General features: G+C 41.9%; 1 long non-coding RNA gene across 2 annotated transcripts in view; it reads left to right on the top strand.

Moving 5' to 3' along the window:
* Window positions 1-26,589, top strand: part of LOC121027194 (uncharacterized) — a 282,693-nt gene that overhangs the window by 99,792 nt on the left and 156,312 nt on the right. Inside the window, exons 6-8 of one of the 2 annotated variants that reach the window (XR_005788599.1) lie at window positions 1,065-1,195; window positions 2,986-3,111; window positions 14,982-15,155. This is a non-coding gene — a long non-coding RNA (uncharacterized LOC121027194). Of the gene's footprint in view, window positions 1-1,064; window positions 1,196-2,985; window positions 3,112-6,218; window positions 6,314-14,981; window positions 15,156-26,589 lie in introns of those variants that run through there. The other variant, XR_005788600.1, reaches the window with a different exon arrangement.

Genomic DNA, 26,589 nt, shown 5'->3' with positions numbered 1-26,589 from the left:
CATGGTCAATGCAGAGCTCAATGTGGGGCTTGAACTCGTGAACTGTGAGATCATGACGTGAGCCGAAATCAAGAGATGGATGCCCAACCAGCTGAGCCACCCAGGCGCCCCTAAAGGAGTTTGAAGTAGAGCTATGTGTCTGGAATATAGAATCAAGTTCAGAATAGAAACCATAGGTTATAAAGTTAAGAGCATTTTGGTAGTAGTTGAAATGATGAATGAGGATGAAATATTTTAGTAACAGTGTGCAGAGTAGAAAATCCTGTGTCTCCCCCTCTATGCTCTAAGCTCCATGGGACAGAATTGTCTACAAATTTCTGGTTACCTAGAACAATGCTTGATACAAAGAAAATACTCAAAAATATCCTTAAGTGAGGAGTGAGAAAGGAATAAACTGAACAAGAATGAAGTGGATGAAATATAGGGAACACCAATATTTAAGAGAAGAGCAAGGGAAACAGTGAGAAGCTCTGAGAAAAAGTGGCCAAAGAGATAGAAAAACAAAACAAGAGGTGCCTGGGTGGCTCAGTTGGTTAAGCTTCCAACTTCGGCTCAGGTCGTGATCTCGTGGTTCATGGGTTTGAGCCCTGTGTCAGGCTCTGTGCTGACAGCTCAGAGCCTCGAGCCTGCTTCAGATTCTGGGTCTCCCTCGCTCTTTGCCCCTTCCCCACTTGCACTCTGTCTCTGTCTCAAAAATAAAATAAAAACATTAAAAACATTTTTTTTTAAAAAAAGAAAAAACAAAAGCAAGAATAGTACTTTAAAAGTCCAAGCCCAAGTAGGACAGTGAAAAGAAAGGAATGGCCAAGAAGGTCAAATGCTGCCAAGATGTCAAATAAGATAAAGGCAGGAATATATGCACAGTGGAACTGGTGTTCAAGAGAGAAAAAGAAGGGCCAGCTTGCAGTGGATTTAAAAGTGGATAGGAACACAAAAATAATTTCAAAATAGATGAAAGACCTAAATGTGAGATAGGAAACCATCAAAATCCTAGAGGAGAAAATAGGCAACAACGTCTTTGACCTTGACCGCAGTAACTTCTTACATGACATGTCTCTTCGAAGGCAGGGGAAACAAAAGCAAAAATGACTATTGGGACCTCATCAAGATAAAACCTTCTGCACAGTGATGGAAATAATCAACAAAACCAAAAGGTAACCGACGGGATGGGAGAAGATGACATATTGGATAAAGGGTTAGTATCCAAAATCTATAAAGAATGTGTCAAGCTCAACACCCAAAAAGCCCAAATAATCCAGTGACGAAATGGCCGGAAGACATGAATAGACACATTTCCAAAGAAGGTATCCATATGTCTAACAGACACATGCTAAGCTGCTCAATATCACTCATCATCAGAGAAATACAAATCAAAACCACAATGAGATATAATGTCACACCTGTCAGAATGGCTAAAATCAACAACTCAGGAAACAGATGTTGGCGAGAATGGGGAGAAAGGGGAGCCTCTTGCACTGTTGGTGGGGATGCTAACTGGTGCAACCACTTTGGAAAACAGTGTGGAGTTTCCTCAAAAAATTAAAACTAGAACTACCCTACAGCCCAGCAATTACACTACTAGGTATTTATCCAAAGGATACAAAAATGCTGATTTGAAGGGGCACATGCACCCCAGTGTTTACAGCAGTGCCATCAACAATAACCAAATTATGGAAAAAGTCCAAATGTCCATCGACTGATGAGTAGATTAAGAAGGTGCGGTATAATATACAATGGAATACTACTTGGCAATCAAAAAAATATGAAATCTTGTCATTTGCAACAAAGTGGATGGAGTTAGAGTGTATTATGCTAAGCAAAATAAGTCAGGCAGAGAAAGACAAATATCATATGATTTCACTCATATGTGGAATTTAAGAAACACAACAGATGAACATCAGGGAAGGGAAGGAAAAATAAAATAAAAACAGAGAGGGAGGCAAGCCATAAGATACTCTTAAATCCAGAACGAAGTGAGGGTTGCTGGAGAGGAAGTGGGTGGAGGGATGGGTTAAATGGGTGATGGTCATTAAAGAGGGCACTTGTTGGAGTGAGCATTGAGTATTATATGTAAGTGATGAATCACTAAATTCTACTCCTGAAACCAATACTACACTGTATGTTCACTAACTTGAATTTAAAAAAATAAATTAAAAAAAAAAATGAATGAGGGATGAGAAAATGGAGCCAGAGAAAGAAAGAAAAATTCTTGAGAAAATTAGATGAAAGAAAGAAAAGAAAGAAAAATAGATAAAAGACAAAGGAAGATTCAGGAACAGGATTTAATTTTTCATTATTTTTTTGTTGGTCCTCGTCTTCAAAAAAAATGTGATTTCTTTTGGGTGCATAAGACTGATGAGGGTTCTGTGCCACAGGAGGAAGGGAAAGGTTGTACCTTAAACAGGAGGTTATTGATGAAGCAAGATTTCAGGAGAGACTTAACCAGACGTTGGAGGAAATGGTTGTAATTTTCCATTTTAGCGGCAGCTGGAAGGACCTTCATAGTCACCTTCATTTCGGATTTTGGAAAGACCTGGCTCGAGATTCCTCTTGTCTCTCTGGACTTTTCCATGGGTTTCTATGCCCGGTTTCCATCAGCTGCTGCAGCTCAGGATGTATCCTGGCTTGGAGTAGGGAAGAAAGGAAATTGAGGAAGACTTTGGTGAAAGGGATCCAGCATCTGCTCGCCTCTGGGAGCTGACTCAGATGCTCAGCATCTCCCCACACCCAGCTTGTTGTGCTCGGGTTTTGTGCTTTCCTGTGGAGTCCTCTTTATTTTTCCCCCTGAATCAGAGTGGGTTGGGAAATATAAACACAGGAATCATGACAAACTTGTCCATGCGGGAAAGAAAAGATGTCACTGCAGTTTTAGTGGAGCGTCTGGGTAGCAGTTACAGCAGAGAAAGAACGAGAAGGCTTCATTAGGACAAAAACCTTTACTTCTTTTTTCTTTTTTTTCAGTAAACAAATGTTCTTTGGTCTTAGGTGGAAATTCAGAGATGAAAAGGCCAAGTTTCCTGTCCTCGAGAAATTGCTGGTGTGATCAGGTCGAGTTGTAAAAATATGATCCACCAAGAACCAAGATCCCCTGGAGAGGAAGCCAATTTGCAGGTAAGTTATGTACATCCCCTCCCACCCCAGCTTGAGAACTGGGGATCCGGGGCCAAATGCCTAGAGAAGTCTGTTTGGCGGAAGGAAGTTTCAGCGCGCATAGAGTGGGGTGACTGATTTTTCGGCAGCAGCTGAAATAAAAAGAACAGAAGGAAAAAAGCAGAAGTGAAAAAGACTCTTACTTCTTCATTCAATATTTCTGGGCCTCCTACTACGGGCCAGGCATGGGTGAAAAGCCTTGCATGACGTGTATGGGGAGGGGGTGATATCTCCCTGTGCAAACTCAGAAAAATCTCACAGTATCTGGCCCACTGATCCTCATCCTGGGATCCCTAGACCTCCAGAAGTCCAAGAAGGGAGTCGTGATGGATCCGTGGTTATTTTAAATGTCTAAACCCGAGCTGAAGGTATTTCAGTATGACCGAGTACGGAGGGGAGGGTGGGAGTGGCTGTTGCAAGATGTGAAAGAGGCCATTCCCCCTCTGAAGAATGAAATACTTCCCGTTCTCCAAGATGTCACGCTCTGGGTGTGTGACACGCTTACATCCCTTATGCCTTCTCTCCTTCCTAAGCAATTCTGAGTCCTTTAAGACTTGGAGCAGGTGCCATGTTATCAGGCCCGGGCAAGATCATGTTTCTCTTCCATATCCCATACACCTAGCGTTTTCCCTGTCAAAACCTTGGTCGCTCCCAGTGTATTGGAACTGTTCCCATTGGTGTTCCCCATAAGACTGCAGGACCCCCAGCCATGGGATTATCTGTGACTCATGGCCCACACTCCAGCATCCAGCGTATGTTCCACCTAACATAACGCCCAGCTCATGGAGGTGCTTTATAAACACGTGTTTCATGAAGTTATAAGCCAGAGAAAGAGCAAGAGGGTTTCATCTGCCTAAACATTTTACTTCTGCCTTTTTCCTTTCTTTTAGTTTCCTTTCAGCTGCTGTAAAAGACCCAGCCACCTCACCTCACACTTTGTGTGTTCAAACTTCGTTTTCCAGCACATACTTCTCCTTCAGTTTTGTCTTAGAACCCTTAGTTCTCAGAGCTGGGGGACCATGTAATTCATCCTGCAAAATATCTTCCTCTTCAGAAGAACTTGGCCTGACACTGCACGGGGCAGTGGAAAGAGTGCCAGCCAGAGGACCCAAGAGTTGCTTTCTGGATCTGTCTCTGCCACTGATTCATTCAGTGGCCTCTACTACTTACTTGCCTTCTTGGAGCTTTACCTCTTTTGTAAAAAGAAGGAGTGACCGGGGATTGGATACCAGGTGGGAAGTAGCATAGTATGGGGAAACAGACAGGAACATTGTGGAATCACATACATCTGGGGTAGGATCCCCCTACCCCACATGTCCTCTTTGTCGGTAACTTTCCTGAATCAACGCCTCCTGTGTGAAAAGGGAATGAGGATCCCTGGCTCTTTGAGCCATCGTGAGACTATGCGGGCAAATGTACAAAGTGCCTGTCATATGGTAGCTAATGAACAAATCACATTAAGCTTCTTCACCTCCAGGGGTCTTCCCATTTTCATATTTTTGTATTCTAGATTTATATACACAATCAATCTCAGTCAACATTTTGCCTCCCCTCATATAGTTATGAAAATACTTTATCCGTTTAACCTTTTCTTATTCGTTCACTTAAAAATACTTATTCCAGGGATGCCTGGGTAGCTCAGTCATTTGAGTGCGGGACACTTGATTTTGGCTCAGGTCATGATCCCAGGGTCGTGAGATTAAGCCCCATGTTGGGCTCTGCCCAGAGTGTGGAGCCTGCTTAAGATTCTCTCTCTTTCCGCTACTCAAGTGTGCACATGCACATGCATTCTCTGTCTCATCTGTCAAACCAGGAAACTCTTAACTATAGAGAAAAAGCTGAAGGTTCCTGGAGGGGATGTGTGGGTGGGGATGGGTATGATAGGAGATGGGGATTACGGAGTGCACTTGTTGTGATGAGTACCGGGTGTTGTACGAAATTGTTGAATCATTATATTATACACCTGAAACTAATGTAACACTGTATGTTAACGAACTGGAGTTTAAATAAAAACTGGAGGAGAAAAAAATTTAAAAAGATAAAAATCCTCCATTTATTCATTCAATATTTTATTTAAAAAATTTTTTTCAATGTTTATTTATTTTTGGGACAGAGAGAGACAGAGCATGAACGGGGGAGGAGCAGAGAGAGAGGGAGACACAGAATCGGAAACAGGCTCCAGGCTCTGAGCCATCAGCCCAGAGCCTGATGCGGGGCTCGAACTCACGGACCGCAAGATGGTGACCTGGCTGAAGTCGGACGCTTAACCGACTGCGCCACCCAGGCGCCCCTCATTCAATATTTTAATAACTCACTTGGGGAAAAAAAAAAATCCTACCTCTGCTCTCTAAGTATTGGCTAAGTGATCCTAGAGTAGTGGTCCTCAAAATTTTTGGTCTCAAGAACCCATTACACTATAGAAAATTGTCAAGGAACCCCAAGAACTTTTGTTTACATAGGATGTATTTATTGAGATTAGACATTAGAACTGAGTGGGGTGCCTGGAAGGCCCAGTAAGTTAAGTGTCTGACTTCCCCTCAAGTCATGATCTTGTGGTTCATGAGTTCGAGCCCTTGCTGGCAGCTCAGAACCTGGAGCCTGCTTCGGATTCTGTGTCTCCCTCCTCTCTGCCCCACCCCTGCTTGTGTGTGCACTCACTCTCTCTCAAAAATAAACATTTAAAAAAGAGAAATTAGAACTGGGGAATTATGAGACGATTTATTAATTTATTTTAAAATGACAGTATTCCATTTCATGTTTATAGAAATGGCATTTTAATGAAGAATAATTATATTTTATAAGATAAAAATAATTAGTCAAAAGGGTGGCATTGTTTTATATTTTTCAAATCTCATTAATATCTTTTTTTAATATGAAATTCATTGTCAGATTGGTTTCCATACAACAGCCAGTGCTCATCCCAACAGGTGCCCTCCTCAATGCCCATCACCCACCCTCCCTTCCCTCCCACTCCCCATCAACCCTCAGTTTATTCTCAGTTTTTAAGAGCCTCTTATGGTTTGGCTCTCCCCTTTCTAACTTTTTTTCATTAATATCTTATTTAATAGAAGACTGGATTCTCACATCTGCTCTGAAGTCAGATTCTGTGCAGTGTAATGTTTTGTCAAAGTCTGTGCAGAGAACCCGGTCTCACACAGATAGGTAAAGTATAGGAGTCATTTTAATAATCTTATCAGACAATTGTGGATGTTCTTCTTTGATACTACACCAAAACTTGACAAGTGATAATTTCTTAAATGTTAGTTACAATGTGAAATCTGAAACCATATCAGTGAGCTTTTCACATTCTACTGCACTGAAATCCACTGGTCTACCTTTCCTTTGAGTGGATTTTTTTTCTTTTTTTACCCACGCATAACATTTTAACATCATGCACTGGTCATATGGAAAATATCAATTCACTGAATTATGCAGATCTTCAGAATGTTGACTCATTTCATTATACAATACAAAAAATCACATTCCTTATTATCACCACCAATCTCATCAGAATGTGAGTATTAGAATGTTGTCAAGCTCATGAATGGCAGATACACATTTTCCAAAATTTAAATTCTTGCTTGAAAGCTTGAGTTTAACCATTGGCAACAAATGCCATGAGTTGTTTTTCTGGAAATGGCAGGCTCTTTTTATTTAATTTTTAAAAAATGTATGACATATGCCCGTGTCTAAATAGCCATAGTTTGTCAGTCTCTTATAAGTAATACAAATATTTTTTATTGCTCCCTCTTAAAGCATGTTTGAGTGCAATTGAGTTTTATTTTTATCTTTTAACTGTGAGTGCACGGTGTTAAAGAATACAACGATTAATACAGTTTGGTGCCACTGCCTTGACTCGTGCTAAAGCATCAGCTGTTTACTCACGATGGCTTCTCGCCATCAGTCAACACAGTGTCAGCACAAATGTCAACACAGTAAAAGAAGCAATACTTCTTTCTATTATTATGAAAATAGTTTTAACCTCAGAGACCCCCTGAAAGAATCTTGGGTATTCCCAGGGTCCATAGACCACATTTGGGAAGCATTGCTAGTATTTTTTTTATTTTAAAAGGTGAGCTAGCCTCAAATGTGGACTAGACATCAAGCATAATTTGAAAGCATTTCTCACTTTTCTTTGATAATGACCATGGCTTCTTTTCCAGATGACATCTGCCTAGTATGTAATTGGTGACTACATCCAAGTAAACATGTGGAAAATGAGAGCAAGTGGGTGTGTGGGCTCAGAGGGAATTGCTTGTTTGGAGGGTGATGGGAGAGCACAGTTCTGGAAGGAGTTCAGTTCTATGAGTGTATATTTCTGGTCTTCAAAAGATTACCACATACATGCTGTCATACAATTTATAATGTGCCTGAGGGAGGTAGCTTAATGTAGAGAAGGAACATGGGCTTTGCACTCAGCCAGTCTTGGGTTCCTATACCAGCTCTGTTGCTACTGTCTATGTGATCTCTACCAATTAACTTTACCCTGCTAAGCCTTGATTATCCCATCTGGAAAATGAAATTACTGCTTAGAATAATGTGATGTTAGGCATTTAAAGGATGGGACATTGAGTGGATGCTCTGATGTACCATACTGACCCCCCTTCAGGAATACACTTGTTACTGCAGGGAGTGCTGCTGAAGACAGCCCTCAGTGTCAGTCTTGGTGAAAAAAGAAAACTGCTTTGCCCAGTGTCACAACACCTCATAATGGGCAGCCTGCTTCCAATGACTGATCAATAGCCTGGCTACCTCATCTCAACTTGGTACATTTCTGAAAGGCCATCTCAGCTGCAGTACTCCTCATGGGGTCAGCTGATGTCTTTGTTGGACTGTATTAGAGCTCAGTTTCTCACTCTGCCCAACCCTGTGTCCCTCCCCTTCCCTTCCACAGGTGTCATCCTAAGTCTCCTGAATAGAGTCCTGTATGCTAATCTTCAATTCAGATTCTGGTTTCTGGTGAGCGCCACCTGATGCCGATGTTCTATTAATGTTGTAATTATTATTCATGATCCTCCACTCCCTATGATGGTGTGTGGGCCCTGGTAGCTAGGGACCCTTTGTGTGCTGATCCCTGGTGGTTGTAAGAGGAGGGTTTTGAAACTGGAGCCAGGAGAAGGCTGAATTCATCTTCACCAATTAGGAGGGAGTGAATATAGTTTGTGGGAAGGAAGAAATGGAGTTGTAATGGGAGGAGAGATGGGGAGGCTGGGAGAGAAAAAGACAACAAGAACACCCCCCCCCCCACCTTGGAATAAGACTAAGAGGAGACCGGGGGGGTTGGACATGTCTGGTGAGGATTTTTATATAATAGATTCTGGAACCACCATGTTTGGGTACAAGTCCCTGCTCTGACATTTACTTTCTCTTTGAGCAAGTTGTGTTATACCTTTATGCCTCATTTTTCTCATCTGTAAAGTAAGAATATCAAGAATACCTACTTCAAAGAGTTGTTTTGAAGATTCAGTGAGCTCATTGGAAATAAAAAATGAGAACTAATTTTTTCCATATTTTTATCACTATCCAATGGGAAGTTAGAGAAGCCTACAAAATTACAGTAATAATGATGTAGATGTACATAACCTCAATAGTTTCATTGAAGACAGAGTCCCTAAGACTGTGTAGGAGAAAGAAGTGAAGTCTTTGCAGAAGAAGGAACATTTGAGAGATTGTAGAATCAGTAGAAGCTTGCCAAAGAAGACAAGTATGGCAGGGCAGACAGGATAACACCTGCAAAGGCTTAGAGGTATGATAATTCTGGAGACCATGGGGATTTCTACTGTTACTGATTTGCTCTGATGGAAAGCTGCAGTCTGCAGGAGGAAGTGAGTGGCTGGAGATGACATGGAGAATTGTGCAGCCCCCAACCAGCTCCACTGGATCCTATATGTCAGCTGGGATTTCATCCTGTGGGTGAAAAGTAGCACAATTACAAATATATTTGAGCAAGGATGTTTTACTAAAGTATTGTTTGTAACAGCCAAAGACTAAGTGTAAATTTAGTATGTTTCAGGATGGGATCGATTACATTTAATTATGGGAATTTAAGTGGAATACTATGTGATCATGAGAAGAATGAAGCAGAAAGGTATATGTGCAGACATGGGACAGTCTCCCCTTTCTACTTACAGGAGACCAAAGGATGATGTAGAGCACAGCATAGAGTGTCTGTTCATCTGTATAAACACATGGTGTGCATGGAATGTCTTTGGCAGAATACTCAGAAATCAGTAACAGTAATTGCCTTTGGAGAGGGGAACGTGCTGAATGGTCTGGAGTGGAAGACTATTATGGAATGAATGCTTGTGTACCCCCAAAGTTCTTATGTTGAAGTCCTAACCCCCAAAGTGGCTATATTTAGAAGTGGGACCTCCAAAGAAGAAACGAAGGTTAAATGAGCTCATAAAGATAAGATCCTTATCCAATAGGATTAGGGTCCTTTTAAGAAGAGACATCAGAGAACTCTCTGTCACTCCGCCCAGGCACCGAGAAAAGGCTCTGTGAGGGCATAATGCGAAGGCGGCTGTCTAGAAGCCAGGGGGAGAGCTCTCACCAGAAACTGAATTGGCAGGAACCTTGATATTGGACTTCTATCTTCCAAGACTGTGAGAAAATAGATTTCTGTTGTTTAGGCCACCCGATGTGTCGTATCTTGTTATGGCAGCCAAAGCAGACCAATGGAAAGAGAGACTTACTTCTAATTGTAATTCTTTCCTTTATATTTTAGATAGTTTTAAATTTATTTGTGTTCCCAGGTTTCACTTGGGTTCCCAGTGAAAGAGCCACTAAACTGAGAGAGTAGGAAGCACCTACCCTTTCCTTCATGAGAATTCCAAAGGTCCCAGTTCTCTCCTTTCAAGCCTCTTCCCCTGTCTTGACAGTGGGCTGGAGATCATGTTTTCCCCAGAGTACTGCTGTTGCAGATATCTCTCTGATGCCTACAAGACTCCAGAAGTAGATGCTGCTGTTCCTTCATAATTTGATCTTGGGCATCAGTGTTGCCCCGTTTGCCTTAGCTTTGCCCCAGGTTGGCCTGGGTAGCACAGGAGCAGCAGCAAAACAGTAAAGAGTACTGATTTCAGAGTTAGCCAAGCTCATGATTGAGACCTTGGCTCTGAACCTTATTAGTGGACTTGCATAGCCATCTATGAAACTTCTCTGAGCCTCTGTTTTTTCATTTGAAAAAGGAGAGACCCATTATGAAGATTAGTAATGAAGCATAGAGTGTGCCCAGCACCTAGTAGACACCCATTGTGGCAGCTGTTATTACAAATGTCAGGGTTATTTTTCTTGTCTCTTTTGCAGCTCTTGAAAGTGACTTTGCCAACCCAAGAAACACCAATGTTCATTCTGTCCCCGATTAGTAGGATTGCTTCCTTGCTTCCTCTGTATCCAGACTATAACTTCTTACTCTTCCTGTTTTGTTATGGCTTCTAATTTTGAGGAATTTGGGATACATTTTTTCTGGGCTGGTTGGAGGACATTTATATAGGAGTACCAGTAGCCACAGATAACTTCTTGCTGACTGTAACCACCAGACACTGATTTTCTTTTAACTTACAGTTATGTCCTGTTCAACCTACAGTTTGGGGGCAACCTTTGAATGGACTACCTTTGAGAACTTAATACTCACTAACTTGGAGGAAGCATATTCCACAAATTTTTACTTGTCTCTCAGGCAGATAGTTTAATGAAATAAGAAGAATGTTGGCTTTGAGGTCAAATGTTCCTGCATTGATCTTGATTTTGTCTCTGCTAGTTGGGTGAACTTAGGCAAGTTATTTATCTGGTTCTGTCATCTGTCCAATGGAGGTAGTTCCTCTCTCGCAGAGTGGTTGGGAGAACTCAATGAATTATTAAATGTCAAGTATACTTATACAATGCTTAATATGTATTATAGAACTAGTAAATGTTAGTTCCCCTTTTATCTACTTGCAAATAAGAACACTGTTGGCTTTCAGAGGTGTGCTAGACCATCTAAGTCAGCATGGGGATTGAAGTTGGTCTCCTCCACCTCCAAATTAAAATTAAGTTGGGTACAGATTCTTTAATTTTTTTTTAAATTTTTATTATTTTTTTAATATAATTTATTGTCAGATTGGCTTCCATACAACACCCAGTGCTCGTCCCAACAAGTGCCCTCCTCAATGCCCACCCCCCACTTTCCCCTCTCCCCCACCTCCCATCAACCCTCAGTTTGTTCTGTGTAGTTAAGAGTCTCTTATGGTTTGCCTCCCTCCCTCTGTTTGTAACTTTTCCCCCCCTTCTCTTCCCCCATGGTCTTCTGTTAAGTTTCTCAAGATCCACATATGAGTGAAAACATATGGTATGTGTCTTTCTCTGACTGACTTATTTCAGTTAACATAATACCTTCCAGTTCCATCCACGTTGCTTTAAATGGCAGGATTTCATTCTTTCTCATTGCCAAGTAGTATTCCATTGTATGGAAAGAGCCTAAATGTCCATCCTCTGATGAATGGATAAAGAAGATGTGGTTTATATATACAATGGCTGCAGATTCTTAAATGTACCCAGTTCACACTGTAGATTAGAGAGCCACAGCTCATTTTAAGTGATAAACAGTAGGCCTTTGGAGTCAATTGTGTGAATAGCTTTCAACAATTTTACAAGGGTATCTGTTAAGAAATTCTAAACAGGAATTGTACACACATCTTTAAAATTATCCATTCGCCCTGCCTCTTCAATGATTTAGAAATATTTTATTTTGTATTGACATATTTTTGTAAGCTATCCCAAATTCGTTGTGGAAAGAGTAGCAGTATAGAACACATAAACCAAACAATGAAATGAAGTACAATAAATGAAAGAGCCAAACAAAGGCTTTGTCCAGGGCAACTTTCTGCCTCCATGTGTGTTTTGCATCTTAATTATCCTGAAAGCTTTGAGAGAAACATGCCATTTTAATGACCAAACACTACTTGACCTTTCTTTTTTTTTTTTTCTACCCACAAAGAAAACATCTAAAGAACAAAACTTTCTGATATGGAACAAATTCTTATTTTTCTCTGGCACATCATTTATGGTCTTGTCAAAGACAGAGGAAGAAAGGCTTGCTGAGGGTCATGGGAGCGTGTGGTGCTTGAGAGGCACCTGGCATTCCTGGCTCTGTCTCCTACTGGGGCATAGAGCTGTGTGGAGAGCTGGACGTTTTCAATCACACACTCGCTTAGTCTGTAACATTAACCCTATGAGCCTTCTCCACTCTTCCCATAATATTTGCTGTGTATCTCCTTCCCCAACCCTGGGCTGATAGAACAAACTAGTAGAATCAGTTGACACAACCTCTATCAGAAGCAACGGGGCTCGTCTTATCCAGAGCCAATAACATACAACATACAAGATGGCTGAACTCCAAGGTTGCTGCACATTAACATACAAGAGGGAAATTATCAGTGGAGAAATACAATCAAGCCATGTGGATGGGTGACAAGAAGTCCTTTGGCCAGAGGAACAGATTGCATACCAACGCTGCCCTGGCTCACTGCCCTGAAGAAATACATAGCAATCCACACTCGGGGAAAATTCCATGAAATAGCAGAGCAGAAACCTCCTGAAGCCAATGGCAGCACACTCCAAGAAAAACATCCAATGAACCAAACCCCAAACAACGCAGACCTCAGAAACGTAAATAAAAATTAACTGAAAAAGGAAACCTTCAGAGTCTTGGGAAGGAACACAACAGATTAAGTGACCACAAAACACTAAAACACCAACTAGTTATTTACCCACTGCTTTGTGGTAAATACAAGGCCCGTAGTCTCCAGGAGGTTATTTCTGGGCGCCAATGACTTAGCACATAGGCCAGCAAAGAGCATGGACTTTATTTTCCTTCCCAGGGCAAGTGGCATTTATAATGGTCCTGAGAACCAGAAGGAAGTTCCTTTGAACCTCGTAGTCTTATAGCTATTTATAAGGATGAGAGAGGAGCAGAGAGTGGGAAAAACATTGGGGTTAAAGTCAGAAGCCTTGGGTTTGTGTGCCCTGCCCCTTACTAACTCTGCTATCCTGGACAAGCTACTAAACCACGCTGAGTTTCAGTCTCCTCATTTGGAGAGATGAATGGATAATAGCAATTTGTCCCTCACAAGGTTGATATGAATATTAAGTGTAAAAAGGGATATAAAGAGAACTTCATAAGAGGCAAACTACACCAAGACAGCCAGTTGTTCCTATTACTGTTCTACTTCATTTATGTCGGATCATAGGAGAATTAGCATCTACCTACTTTGGGTGAATTTCTTGAGAGCTGAGATGTGCCCCTTTGAGCATCTATTCCAACCAGTTTGGTTAAAACCTATAACCATTCACCTCTTTTAAAAGATTATAGAATATAGATTAGAGTTTTCTTGATGACCTAAAATCAAAGTTATAAACACCTGCTGTTGTTCTAAGTGGCACTACCGTTCTGTGTGTTTGTTTTGGATTTTTTTTCCTTCTGGGAGTGGACGCCTAGCCTCAACCACTGACCTGTCTCAATAGCTTCTCCTACCTCTAGTCTGCTTGTCTATTTCCAATTTAGTCAAAACCAGATAACCAGCCTCATTAAAAATGAGTGCTGACTCTGAATCAGGGAGTCTCTATTTAGAATCTTAGTAAGAAAATATGTGGTGTTCACGCGGGGACTTTGAAAGCACCACAGTGGAGCTCAAAGATCATTTTTCTGGCTTGAGATTAGAGAATGGCAGGTGTTCGACAAGCTGACCTCAGGGTGAACATGTGGTGCCTGCGTTAGGGATATCTTGGATGGATTTGGTCTGCTCACATCTCTCTCACATTTTGATGTAACTGTACGTGTGATAATGGTCATTTTACAGTCAGTGAAGAGGGAAGGCTGAATCAGAAGGATTAACATGAGGGACAAGGAAGTGTCTTGAGGACTTGTGGAGCATGCCTGCGTGTGTCAAAACGTATATGATATCTTAGTCTGTTTTGAATAAATTAAATTCCCTATTTAGGCCCAGAAACGTTCAGTTCAGCAAAATCAGTTATTGGATTGATTTCTTCTCTGGACTGACTCACTGTTTTATTAATTTTCCCTAAATAAATTGTTGTTTTAGCGCCATCACCTCTCGCCATGATGGAATCATGATAGAATCACAGAGGTTTCCTAGTAGAGGAAACCTTCCAGGTCGTACAATCTTCTGGCTTCCACACACGACTCTGAAGACCCATGTTGGTCCTGACAAATTTTCACCAGTCTGTGGAATGATAAGAAAAAAATAAGGAAAAGAGGACAATGCAGCATTCTTTTCCTAAAATTAACTCATCCCATTTAAAGTGATGCCTTGTGTTCTGATGTCTTTCTCTTCCTTCTCTTCTGGTGTCCTTTACCCTTTTGTCTGAGATGATTATAATGGTAAGTAGCTGTTAACCTGAAAAATGCCTATTCATCAAATAACAGAGTTGACAGTGCTATGTTAGGCTCCTGGTCTGTGGGTGTTTTGTGTGGTTGTTTGATCTCTGGATTTCAAAAATGTGAGAACTACAGATCTAGACCAGCTCCTTCCATTTTCAGACGAGGGAACAGAGACTCTGAGAAAATTTACACAACTCAAGTTCACACAACTAGGAAGTTGGAAAGCTAAGAACAGAGCCTGGACTTGCTGCTCTGTCTCCTCCAGCACTGTGTCCTTCCACAGCTAGAATGTCAGTATTATTACCAGTTCTGTGGGATGTCAGTATTATTACCAGTTCATGAGACTCTGGAAGAGGAAGGTAGTGGAGCAAAGGGAGCCTCTATTTCTTGACCATGATGATGTGCCTGACCCAATCATGCTTCATGTGTATTATTTCCTTTATTCCTCCAACAGCCCTAAAAAGAAGCTAAAATTGAACGCATATTATAATTCAGTGCATTATTGAATGCATGTAACGAGGAAAACCACGTTCAGAAATGTGAGCCAATTTGACTCAGAACCATCAAGCCATATTACCACCAACCTCCATGTCGTCCGACAAGCATTTGAGTGGCTTCCCTGTACAAGGTAAGTCTAATGCTAATGTGAAAGATTTTAGCAAATTATGAAGTGATGAACGAAGATCTCGTAATTTTTTTACTATTCCTCTCAAACAGTCCTATGAGGCTGGTTATTATCATCTCCATTTTATAGATGAGAAATACGCAAAGAGCATGTAAACATTGCTGAGCTGAGGCTGGCTTCCTGACTCCTCATCCTGGCCTCTGTGTTCTACATTCACTATGTTAGGGATATCTTATTCTGGAGAAGAAACATGGTGCACCAGAAACACTTCAGTCCACAAAGGATTACGAGCCAATCGGCCATAATTGTTGCTTTGAAAAGGCAGGAGCAAAAGTAGAGTTGATGGAGATTCCAGGCGTGAAAGGGTCGTAAGTTCTGGGCTTTCCAATACTAAGCCATCCTCCTCCAGATGATTTTAATAATCTCCAGCACATGTGTTCTAACCCCTTGATGCTGTACAATATGTGTAACCAAATAAAAGATCGCTCCAGATTCGGAGATTTACTGTTTGTGATGGGAAAAGGCCAACCAGATGACATCATTTATATTCCAAATATGAGCTGCTGCCAAGGCTGGTGATGTTAAGCTGGAGAAATTGATCCTCAACGTTATTCTGTGAAGGAAAAAAGAGAAAAGATCTTGGCTGAGACAGTATCTTTTTGTTACTTATGTGAGTATGAAGACTAGTTTCATAAACTTCTGTTGTATCTAGGATTGCTTATGTCCGGTGTGTGGACTGTTTAGACACACAATGACGTCCATATAATTAAACTTACCAAGTTGGGTGATCAGAGTGACCACTTGGTTGTTGTTGTTGCCGGATGGATAACCGATGAGGGATTGACCTGAGGCTTGTCTGCTCCAGCAGACAGGGTATCCGAGCTGTGGTCACTTGTTCAAAAGCAAAGGTGCCCAGTTTGTCATGGTGGAGGGCAGTGGACTCTGCACCCATTCCCCAGCTTCTTCCTCACATGTGATTATTTTCTAGCATCCATATTCTCCATTACCATGAAACCCAGGGAAAGTTGACACCATTTTCAGTTTCAACGGTAGATCTTGATTAATCTAAATTAATAAACGCATGGCATTCTCCCCATGGCCGGTGACTCAGGAGTGACTTCTGAGTATAATCAGCTAAGTGAAAGGACTTAGGTTCCATGCTCGAGGAAGTGGGTTTTCCCTCTCTTTCGGGATAGATGATGGCAGAAGCACAGAGCCCCCCATTGCTAATGGCATCCATTTTACAATCGCAAGGAGGAGCAGGTTTAGAATGAAGTCAGTGTTGAGGATGGCTGAATGGAGAGATGGAAAAAACCAAAATGCTTGATTATATCATTGAGCCTCTGTGCTGTGCTTTCCCTGTCTCTGGGCTTCCTTTCATATACTATATCATTTCCTTATTATTTAAGCCAGCTTGAGTTTCTATTGCTTGCCCCTGAAGGCATCCTGATTGGGAGAGGTGCACATTTGCTTCCTGAGGTCCCATGCACATTTGAACCACATTTTCGTGGTGTTTTAAAGATAGAGCCTTGAATTTATGTCTAAGGACTTTATGCGTCCAGCTGCCACCACACTCAAAGTGGTCTAAAACAGAAATCACTCGCAACATTGCCTGGCTTCTTGATCTTGACCCTCCCAGCCTCATGTCCAACCCTTCCAGCCTCATCTCTAGCCATGCTCATCAGCCCCTCTACAGTCTTTCAGTTATCCTAGTGTGCCTTCCAGTCTCTCACCTCTAGCGTTGCTCATGCTTTTTCCACTGACTCTATGGATCTCCTTGACTGCCTTTTCCCCATACTCCCGCTCCATCAAACCTTGACTTAGGCACCATTTCCCCTGGGCAGTCTTCCCTTCATTGGTCCTTCTAATACTTCCCTAGCACCTTACTCATCCCCTATCAGAGCACTTTCTACTCTATATGGAAATGACCCCGTTGGACTGTGGGTCCAGTGAGGACAGGAAACATCTGTTCTGTTTACAGTTTTGTCCCCAGGGCTTAACACATAGTTGGTACTGCATAAAATATTTGTTGAAAGAATGATGAATTAATTACTTAAAGCTATTCAAACATTCTGCATTGCCTAGTGCCCAAGTGCCTTAATATGGCTTTCAATGATCTGGCCCTGACTTCCTGTCCAGACCCCTCTCCCGTTACTCACCACTAATTTTTTTATTTAAAGCGCACTGATTCACACGTCCTCTGCCCTTTCATGTCTTACTGCCCCTATGGGCATTTGTTACTTCCTGAAACTACCCATTGTTGTGGAGCTCTGCCTCTTTAGTTGGGAGATTGCTGTGAAATAGTGAAAGGAATTCAAACAAACAAACAACAGCAACAACCCAACAACCCTGAATTCAAATTCTGCATAGCATCTTCTCATTCGTGTGACGTGGGACAATGTACTTAATCTGTCATCTACAACATGGGGGCAAAATTGTGCCCAACCAGGTTGTTGTGAGGATAAATCAGGGAATGGATAAGAAGTCACCTGGCATAATACTTCTTGTGTTAAGTTCTTCGAATAACCCTGCATGCTGAATCATTGTTGAAGTCTGACTTCTGGTTTCAGAATCAACCACCAATTTGATTCTAGGTTGCTTTGAAAAAGCAAAATCAAAGAGTAAAAATTGACCATGGGTTCAGACTTCGGGAAGAGAAAAGGTTTGAGAGGGAGTAAAGTGGCATTGCGGGGTCTTTATTCTCTACTTTAAAGTCTGAAGAGTCTGGGGTTAGCAGGAGTACCGTTTGAGAAGTTATTTGGTTTGGCTAAAATGGTCACGTTGTCATGGCAGAACCTGAAATTACCAGGAAGTTTTTGAGTTCCCACAGTTTCAATTACAATTGCTGTGCCCACGGAGCGATCCTTCAAGGCCAAGTGGGAACACAGTGGCAGGTGTTCAGTGGTGCTTTTAAGATGCTGCTAGGTAAGAGTGAAGAACTAGGTAAAAGCCCATTAAAAGCTTTCCCAAATGGGAGGGAACCACATTGTCTAGATTCACAGAGTGAGCTGGACTTACAACTCTTTCCCATAGTACTGGGTTCTATTCTTTGACCAAGCTCCTAGTTTTTGATCCCTGGCTTCTGTTCTACGCCTCCTGTAGTTTGGGGCAACTTACCTATTCAACAACTAGCTTTCCCTAGAGATATTTTGGAAGAGTAAGGGAAGGAAGGAGCTAGCTTCCAGAAAGGGGTACAGAAATTAGATGCTGCATCTAAACAGAACCTTTCTTTCACTTAAATATCTTCATGGTTGAGTGGAAGGGAAAAAATGTGTGTTTTGGAACCAGAAAGCTGGTTTTGAATGTTGGCTCATCCATTAATTGACTATATGATTTGGGGCATGCTACTTGACCTCTTTGAGGCTCAGCTTTTTCATCTATGAAATGGGCCTAATATCTGTCTTGCACAGTCTTGGTGGTAATGAAATGAGACCACGGATGCAAAACATTTAGCAGAGTGCTTAGGAGGTGTTCAACAAAGTCGACTTTATTGCTAATTTTTAAAATTATTACTTCCTACACATCAATGTCAGTTATGTCAGAGTGAGATGGCAGGTACAGTTTCCTTTGGACCTGGCTTATAAGCCAAAAAGGAAAAGAGATATAATCCAAAAAGTATCAGAATCATACTTTACATTGAACATTTCTGGCAGCTTTAGCCCTTATGAAGGTGGGCCAAGACAGTATCTTAGAATGTCAAGATGTAGATCCAGATTCCTCATTGTGCATGGAATGGAGTGAGGGTGCAGCGAGCTGTCTATGGAGTGAAGATTAAGAGTACAGAGAAAGACAGATACCATCTGTTTTCACTCTTATGTGGATCCTGAGAAACTTAACAGAAGACCATGGGGGAGGGGAAGGGAGAAAAAAGTTAGAGAGGGAGGGAGCCAAACCATAAGAGACTCTTAAAAACTGAGAACAAACTGAGGGTTGATGGGGGGTAGGAGGGAGGGGAAAGTGGGTGATGGGCATTGAGGAAGGCACCTGTTGGGATGAGCACTGGGTGTTTGTATGGAAACCAATTTGACAATAAATTTAACATTAAAAAAAAAGATAACCTTCAATTATAAAAAAAAAAAAAAAAGAGTGAACTCCCATGGAGATAAGGATTACATAGACAGAGAATGAAAAATAAAAGTGTAAATGGGAGTAGGGACATCTGGGTCCTGAGACCCAGTTTCCTCATTTGTAAAATAAAGAGGTGGCATAAGTGTCTCAAACTGTGGGTTTCCTAACTCTTTATATTTTCTAACTGGGATCAGAGGAAAGAGGAGATGAAAGGAAGAACAGAAGAGGGAGGAACTGAGTGCAATCACTGTGCGAGAGAGCAGGAATGGCCAGGATAAAGGTAGTGATATTTTGTGTCTTTGGTTCATGGACTCTAGCTAATGCTTAAGGTCTCTTCCAGGACTTTTCTTTCTTTTCTTCTCTTTTCTTTTCCTTTCCTTTCCTTTCCTTTCCTTTCCTTTCCTTTCCTTTCCTTTCCTTTCCTTTCTTTTCCTTTCTTTTCTTTCCTCTTCTCTTCTCTTTTCTTTTTTCTTCCTCCTCCTCCTTCTCCTCCTCCTCCTCCTTCTTCTTCTTTTTCTTCTCCTTCTCCTTCTCCTTCTCCTTCTCCTTCTCCTTCGCCTTCGCCTTCGCCTTCGCCTTCTCCTTCTCCTTCTTATTCTTCATTAAGGACCAACAAATAATGAAGTTTCCAAGAAGAATGTGCTCAGCTAAGCAAACATTTACTGAGCAGCGACAAGCAGCTATTGTACTAAGTACAAGGGGTATGAGGATGACTAGAATGTGGTCCATCACTCCAGTGATTCCTGTAGTTTAGTGGCAGGGACAGAGACTATGCTTGTAACCTCAACATAATGTGGTGAGTCTGTGAAGGAAGCCCAGGGAACATGGAAGCTCTGAGAAAGCAACTTGATGGCAGATGTCAGGAAAGACATCCTCAAGGAGGTGGTACCTCAACTGAGTCGTGAAGGATGAATAGGAGTCTGCCCTGTGAGGACAGATGAAGGACAGTGTATCCACTCAGAACAATGACCTTTGCAATCCTGGTTTATTCCTCTGCATCACTCCTAGGGCAGCAACATGGAAATCATTCCAAATCGTTGGCTTTGGATGGTTTATTTTGGATGTGCTCATCACTGAGTACATATTTTTCCAGGATTTCTGAGGAGATGGATTTCCATGTGTGCTGTGCTGCAGCATGTCTCCTCAGGGTGTTTATTTACTGTGCTTTATTCCATAACCTAGCAGGGTGTCACAGCTGGAGGCAGCTGGTGGTAAATAAATAGCTTCCATTACCCAACCCCATTACCACCCTCCATCCTGCTTTGAAAACATGGTCTCAGCCCATGGGTTCCTCCACCCTCGGATCCATTGCAAAGTGTCAAATCCCTGTGGAATTGCAAGAGCGTTTCCTTTTAAAAATGAAATTAAGAGATAAAGCAAAGGACAACTTAAGGCACCAGGGAATTCAGACTCTAAAAAGATAGGCTTTCCTAGAGAAACCGGCTAAAGCATACAGGCTCCCTGATAGGAAAACAAAGTCACAAACAAACATAAACAAATCAAATTTATGTTGTGGTCTGCTATGAGGGGGATTTGGGAGTGACTCAATAACACATGGCTTGGTTGGGACTTTCCCATGTGCTCTTTGTTTTCACATATTTTATCTTATGTGTGGTTCTGTGTTAGGTTTGTCAAACCAGCGATGGATGAATACAGAGCAAATGGGAGGGGCGAAGTCAGGGAATTAGCAACATCTACTTTCTGTCTGTCATGACGCTCGTGTGTTGGAAGTTCTGATATGAATTCACAGTTTTACACCACATCCTTATCTCCAAAACTACAAGAAGTCAATAGCCCAGCCATTTTCACCAGTTCCTTCATGCATCAGACTCTCAGGCTTTCTGCTACATCCAAGTAAAATGGAGGATATCCCGCTTATGCTGTGTGTGTGTGTGTGTGTGTGTGTGTGTGTGTGTGTGTGTGTGTGTTTTGGGTGGTGGGGAGGGTGCATGCAAGGAGAGAGAAGGACTCAGACATTTATTAAGGATCGCCTTCTATTCCTGAGTTAGCAAAATCCAAGAAACCATTAAAAGAGCTAGAAGCATACATTTGAAAATGGACACAGTACTTACCCATTTGGACATTTAAGACTTTAAAAAGGTCAAGGCATTTATCTGAGGGAGGAAAAAAATTGAATATCTATAATTTTCTCTTTACTTCCCATTTAAAAGGTTTTTTTTAATGTTAATTTTAAGCCATAGTATGTGCACATTTGCACACAAGCGGGGGAGGGTAAGAAAGAGAGGGAAAGAGCTGTCAGCGCAGAACCCCACGTGGCGTTCAATCCCATGAACCATGAGATCACGACCGGAGCCAGGATTAGGAGTCAGACGCTTAACCCACTGAGCCACCCAGGCGCCCCTCTTTATTTCTCATTTAATAGGAGAATTAGTGAGTGAATGATAAACTGGAATGAGAAATTCTTACAGCTTTGCCTTGGTAATATCCTCAGTAATATTCTTTTGCTAGGCAGGCATTTTTCTTGAAGTTAAGCTTGATAAGTCTGAGCGAATAGTTCTTGGCAAGGAACAGATCAGGATAAGACCAAAATATTGTCATAAAAACAGTTTCTATTAGACTCTGAGACATGCAAGTAAGTCGGCTACCAGTTCTACTGGCACTTGAGCAATCAGAATGAATCCAGGAGAAAAAAAAAAAACAAACTGGAAGCCTTGTACAAATAAATGCTAGTACATTTGAATACAATCTCCCTTCTGAGACTTTCCTGTTATCATCATAAACTTAACATCAGATGAGTTCACTAAGAGGTAAGGAGAAAAGGAGAGGGAGCAAGTGAAAGAAAATCTTCATAAAGGAATTGGATGTTCTGCCTTTTGGGAGAGATTCATTCTCCTCTTCGCTCTATAATTTTGTTGTTATTTGTTTATTTAGCTAAGTTTTAACGGCAGACGGTTCTTGGAACCTATGAAGTCTCGATATTACTGGGTACCAAACTTACTTCATGTTGCTCTAAACATTGAGACCAGAAAAGATTAGTCACAGAAATGTCGATGTGTATCTGAATGCTTTCAGAAAGCAAAAGGTTAGTGTGTGGGGGGCATATAAGCAAATTGCACATGCCCCCTTCTCTAAAAACGTTCACTTCCTGGCTTTTTCCAGGCAATTTGGAAATAAATTTACAAGAAAGTCCATGAAGCTTGAGATCCAGCCGTATGTACAGAAAGATGCTTTTATAATATTGAGAATATTGGCTTTTTAAAATATCTGTATATGCCACCATTAATTACATTAATTGCAAGCCATATTGAAGACAAAGACTAAATAATAAAGTAGTCACATTAGAACATTTTGAGTTTTTGCAATTTTGTTTTTGTTTTATCTTTTTGTTGTCAATATATGTTTATTTCACTTACGGAAGATGGGTATTCAGGGTCATAAGCACAGGTGTGATCAAAACAGAATATCATTATTTGTGACTTTAGCTTTCTTCCTAAATTTATTGGGTTATAGTAGCGCCATGCTCTAGAGGTGCTTATATAATTTGTATCATTCGGCATATTCAGATCTATTGACTTATTCGTAGGTGGCACAGAACAGCATGTATTAAGTTAAATGTTGGTTCCCTCCTCTGCCCCAGCTCTTTTTTCCCCTTTTCTGGCTGCGGAAGTAGGGTAGATTAGGAATCCGTAAAGATAAATGGAGGGTGAGATTAGTGAACAACTCCAGGTATGTTTTCTTCGTGTAGGCCAAAGGGATCAGACTTTATCTGCTTTGCAACTCTAAAGGCTTTGAGATCATAGAACATCCCATGACTCATAATCTCACCTAGGCTTTTTCTTTCCTTTCAAGCTCTAATAGCATGGCAAGAATCCTCATCGGTTCCTCTAACAGAAGAATTGCATGTAACCATCTGTTAACTCCTTTGCTCCCATGTTCCTCTTCTTGAGATAGCCGAGTGGCTTCACTACCACCTTGGGCATGTAACCTTGCCTTGTACATTGGGCGGAGGCCAGCCACTCCTACCCTTCTACAGAGTTACCACTGTCGCCTGCCCCCACGTTCTCGCTGAAGCATGCCATTTCTTACACTCAGTGCCTCTCTGCTGTTAGATTGTCAGATGGTGGGACTGTGTGGTGTAATCTGATCTTTTCTTAGAGGCTCTTGTTGACACTCAGTACCCAAGTGCCTCCTGGGTCAGGGTCCGGGTCAGGGTCACTGGATGTCCAAAGCATTGAGAGTATTATGACATCCCTATCTCATGTGTAACTCAAAATAAAGTCAAAGTAAGCCACGAAACATAAACTGGTAAGCTAGCCGAAATTAAAATCAATCCCTCCTTTTAGATCATCCTGGATAACTGTACCAGAGCAGAGCTATTGTACATTGGTTCATTTAAAATTATTCATTCATTCATTCATTCGCTTGTTTAGTCATTCATTCATGTATTTGGTCATTGATTAGGTATTCCTTTTTGAGCTATGGGTTCAGCTGGCTGCTATTAGAAAATCCAGCACTGATTGAGTCTCTCTCAGTCTTGCTCATTCCAATCCTCCCTCTTGGCCATGCTACCTGGTACACGCCTGCCTGCTACAGATTTCCTCTTACCATGCCCTCCATAAAGATGAATGATCTTAGAAAGGACTTTCTCTCTTGCCTCCTCTTTTGGTGGGGGTGGGGGAGAGAGGAGGTAATTACCCCGGTTAGTACTGAGTGGCTAATTAACCTTATGCCTTCTTGAACCTTGTGAGGTCGGTTTCCTTTTGCCTTGGATCTACGACCAAATCCACCTGATGCCTATATTTTGCAAAACTGTCCAGTGCTCGTCAGGGAAAGGAGGTCCATGGAGAGGAGATCTTATTGGGGGTCCTTGGGTAGCCAAGGATAAGCTTGGGACCAGCTGGGGTGGGTGGGTCCTGGAGGAGATGGTGCTTCACCGGGACCTGTACGTGTTAGAGGAAGTAGGAGTAAACACAATTTCTCACCCATGTTTAGGACTTTATAAGGCTTTCACATAATTTTCTAAGTATATTTTCACCACAGTCAATTTCACACTATCCTAATACTATCCCTATTTTGTAGAGGAGGTATTAAATCCCAGAGAGCTTGGGTGACTCCCAAAGTTACCCAGATGGTAGAGAAAGCTTCATCGACTTGATGGTTTTGTCAAAGGCTGATCCATATTTGCCATCCAGTTTGGCCCATTTCACTTTACGAAACTTTTTTTTAAGGGACTGTTCTTTGTTCCTTGAATCTATTTAAGTTATTTGTACATATTTGTATTTATGTTCCGTCTTACTCCAGACAAGATTTAAGCAAGCGCACACATATCCCAAATGAATATGTGGGAACTGCATTTTTGAAAGATTTTGAGCCCCAAACCTCAAACGATTTGTTTAGTTTTTGGTCAACAACAAGGGCACTTGTATTTCCATCAGTAGGTTTGGGGGCTGGTTTGCTTTCGCAGGGGTCTGAGTAATGTCTAGCAAGGCCTCTTCTGTTGAAGCCCAAATACACTCACGTTGTACACTTAGACCCAGTCAGAGGAAGCCAAGACCCAGGAAGGCTGCCAGATGTTTACACTGCCTTTTCATGGAAAGCTAAGCTTTTAATTTCTGTTTGCTTATTTGTTGAGCTGTAGAAGGGAAGTTTGAACAAGGCCCATTCCGGGGCAATGAAGGGCAGAATGCTAAGAGGTACTGATGAAATACATGACTGATCTCTGTGTGGGTGACGGTTTTGCTGTGTGATAACCAGAAAGACCTGAGGTCCCTGGAGGACAGGAGGGACAGGACCCTGGTTTGGGCTCTGTCACTTGGATAGCTATTGGACTGCTGGGCAAGTCACAGTCCTTAAGGAATATGGCTTTGCAGCCAAGGACATGGGCCCTGGAATTAGTGCTGGGCTTGAATCGAGGTTCCATGTGAGGCAAGGTGCATCCTATCCCTGAGCCCCAGGTTCTTCATCTATAAGTGAGGATCATATCTTATTGAACTCTTGTTAGAAATTAATGATATAATGGGGCGTCTGAGTGGCTCAGTTGGGTAGGTGACCAACTCTTGATTTTAGCTCAGGTCATGATCTCACGGTTCATGAGTTTGAGCCCCGCATCGGGCTCTGCTGTCAGCACGGAGTCGGGTCCTCTGTCCTCCTCTCTCTCTGCCCCCTCCCACTAGCGCTCCTGCGTGCAATATCTCTCTCTCTCTCTCTCCCTCCCTCCCTCCCTCCCTCAAAAAAAGAATTAATGATATAACCTAGGTAAAGCGTTTAGCACACTGCCTGCCACTTTACCAAAGCTCAGTTCTTTTGTCTACACGTGAGCCATAGGAAGCCTCTGGCTTTGATGTTCTTGGGATCCATAGTGTTGCCAGGATTGCTCTGGGCCACGTGCTTTCTCAAACGGCTACCCTTTTCTTGCCACTGAATGCTTCTCAGGGCTTTCCTTGTCTTTTCGCGTTGCTGTGACAACTAAGGCACCAACTTGAGGGGAGCCTGTCTCTGTGTGAATAAACACATTGATGGTATGTATGTATCTTGGATGAGGACTTGTGGTCTGTGTCACCAAGGAAGCAATTTCCAGTGAGTCACAACGTCAGCCACTGGCATTTGGGCACTGGAGGTCAGAAAATGCAAGGGGTGTATGTTTTAGGGGGCTTTTGCTGCCTTTTTTTCATGCTTGCTTGTGCTGACCCCTCGCAGAAGATGTCTTCTCCCCTCTTGCTCTGTATCTCAGTCCCACTGAGAGGCAGTAGGGAGAGGAAGAGCAGGTGGCGCTTTGTAGTCAGACACCCCTGGATTCGGTCCTATTTATGCTATTATCGCCCAGTGCAACCTTGGACACACGGTAAGCTATTTTGACTTCTCTGAGGCAGTGTGCCTGATTGTTAGAGCATGGACGATGGAACCAGAGTATTTGGTTTTAAATTCCGTCTCTACTGCCTATTGACTCTGTGACCTTCAACATGTTACTGACCTTGCTCTCAGTTTCCTCACACTTGCAATGGGGATAATAATAGCACCTCTCCCATTGCTTGTTATAAGGATTAAATAAGACACACACACACACACACACACACTAAATAAGTGATAAGTAGGAATATGTACATATATACATATGTATATCTATCATTTATTATATACATTTTTATTTATGTAAATATATATATATGCATATAGCAGTTACAACAGTGTTCAGTGCATAGCTAATGCTAAATAAAAGTCAGCTTTCACCATAATCATCATCATTAAATTCCTTACTTGTAAATAGGTGATGATAATCCTGCTTCACAGGGTTGTGGAACTGCCTTATCTTTATTCACGCTCTCAGCCCAGCTCAGCTAGTCAGCTTCCTTCCTTCCTTCCTTCTTTCCTTTCTGCCTTCCTCCCTCCCTTCCTTCCTCCCTCCCTTCCT

This window comes from Herpailurus yagouaroundi, unplaced genomic scaffold (assembly GCF_014898765.1).
Source record: "Herpailurus yagouaroundi ecotype Mexico unplaced genomic scaffold, PumYag 77, whole genome shotgun sequence".
NCBI lineage: Eukaryota > Metazoa > Chordata > Mammalia > Carnivora > Felidae > Herpailurus > Herpailurus yagouaroundi.
The sequence above is the reverse complement of the archived record's forward strand: the minus strand, read 5'-3'. Positions and strand labels throughout refer to the sequence as shown.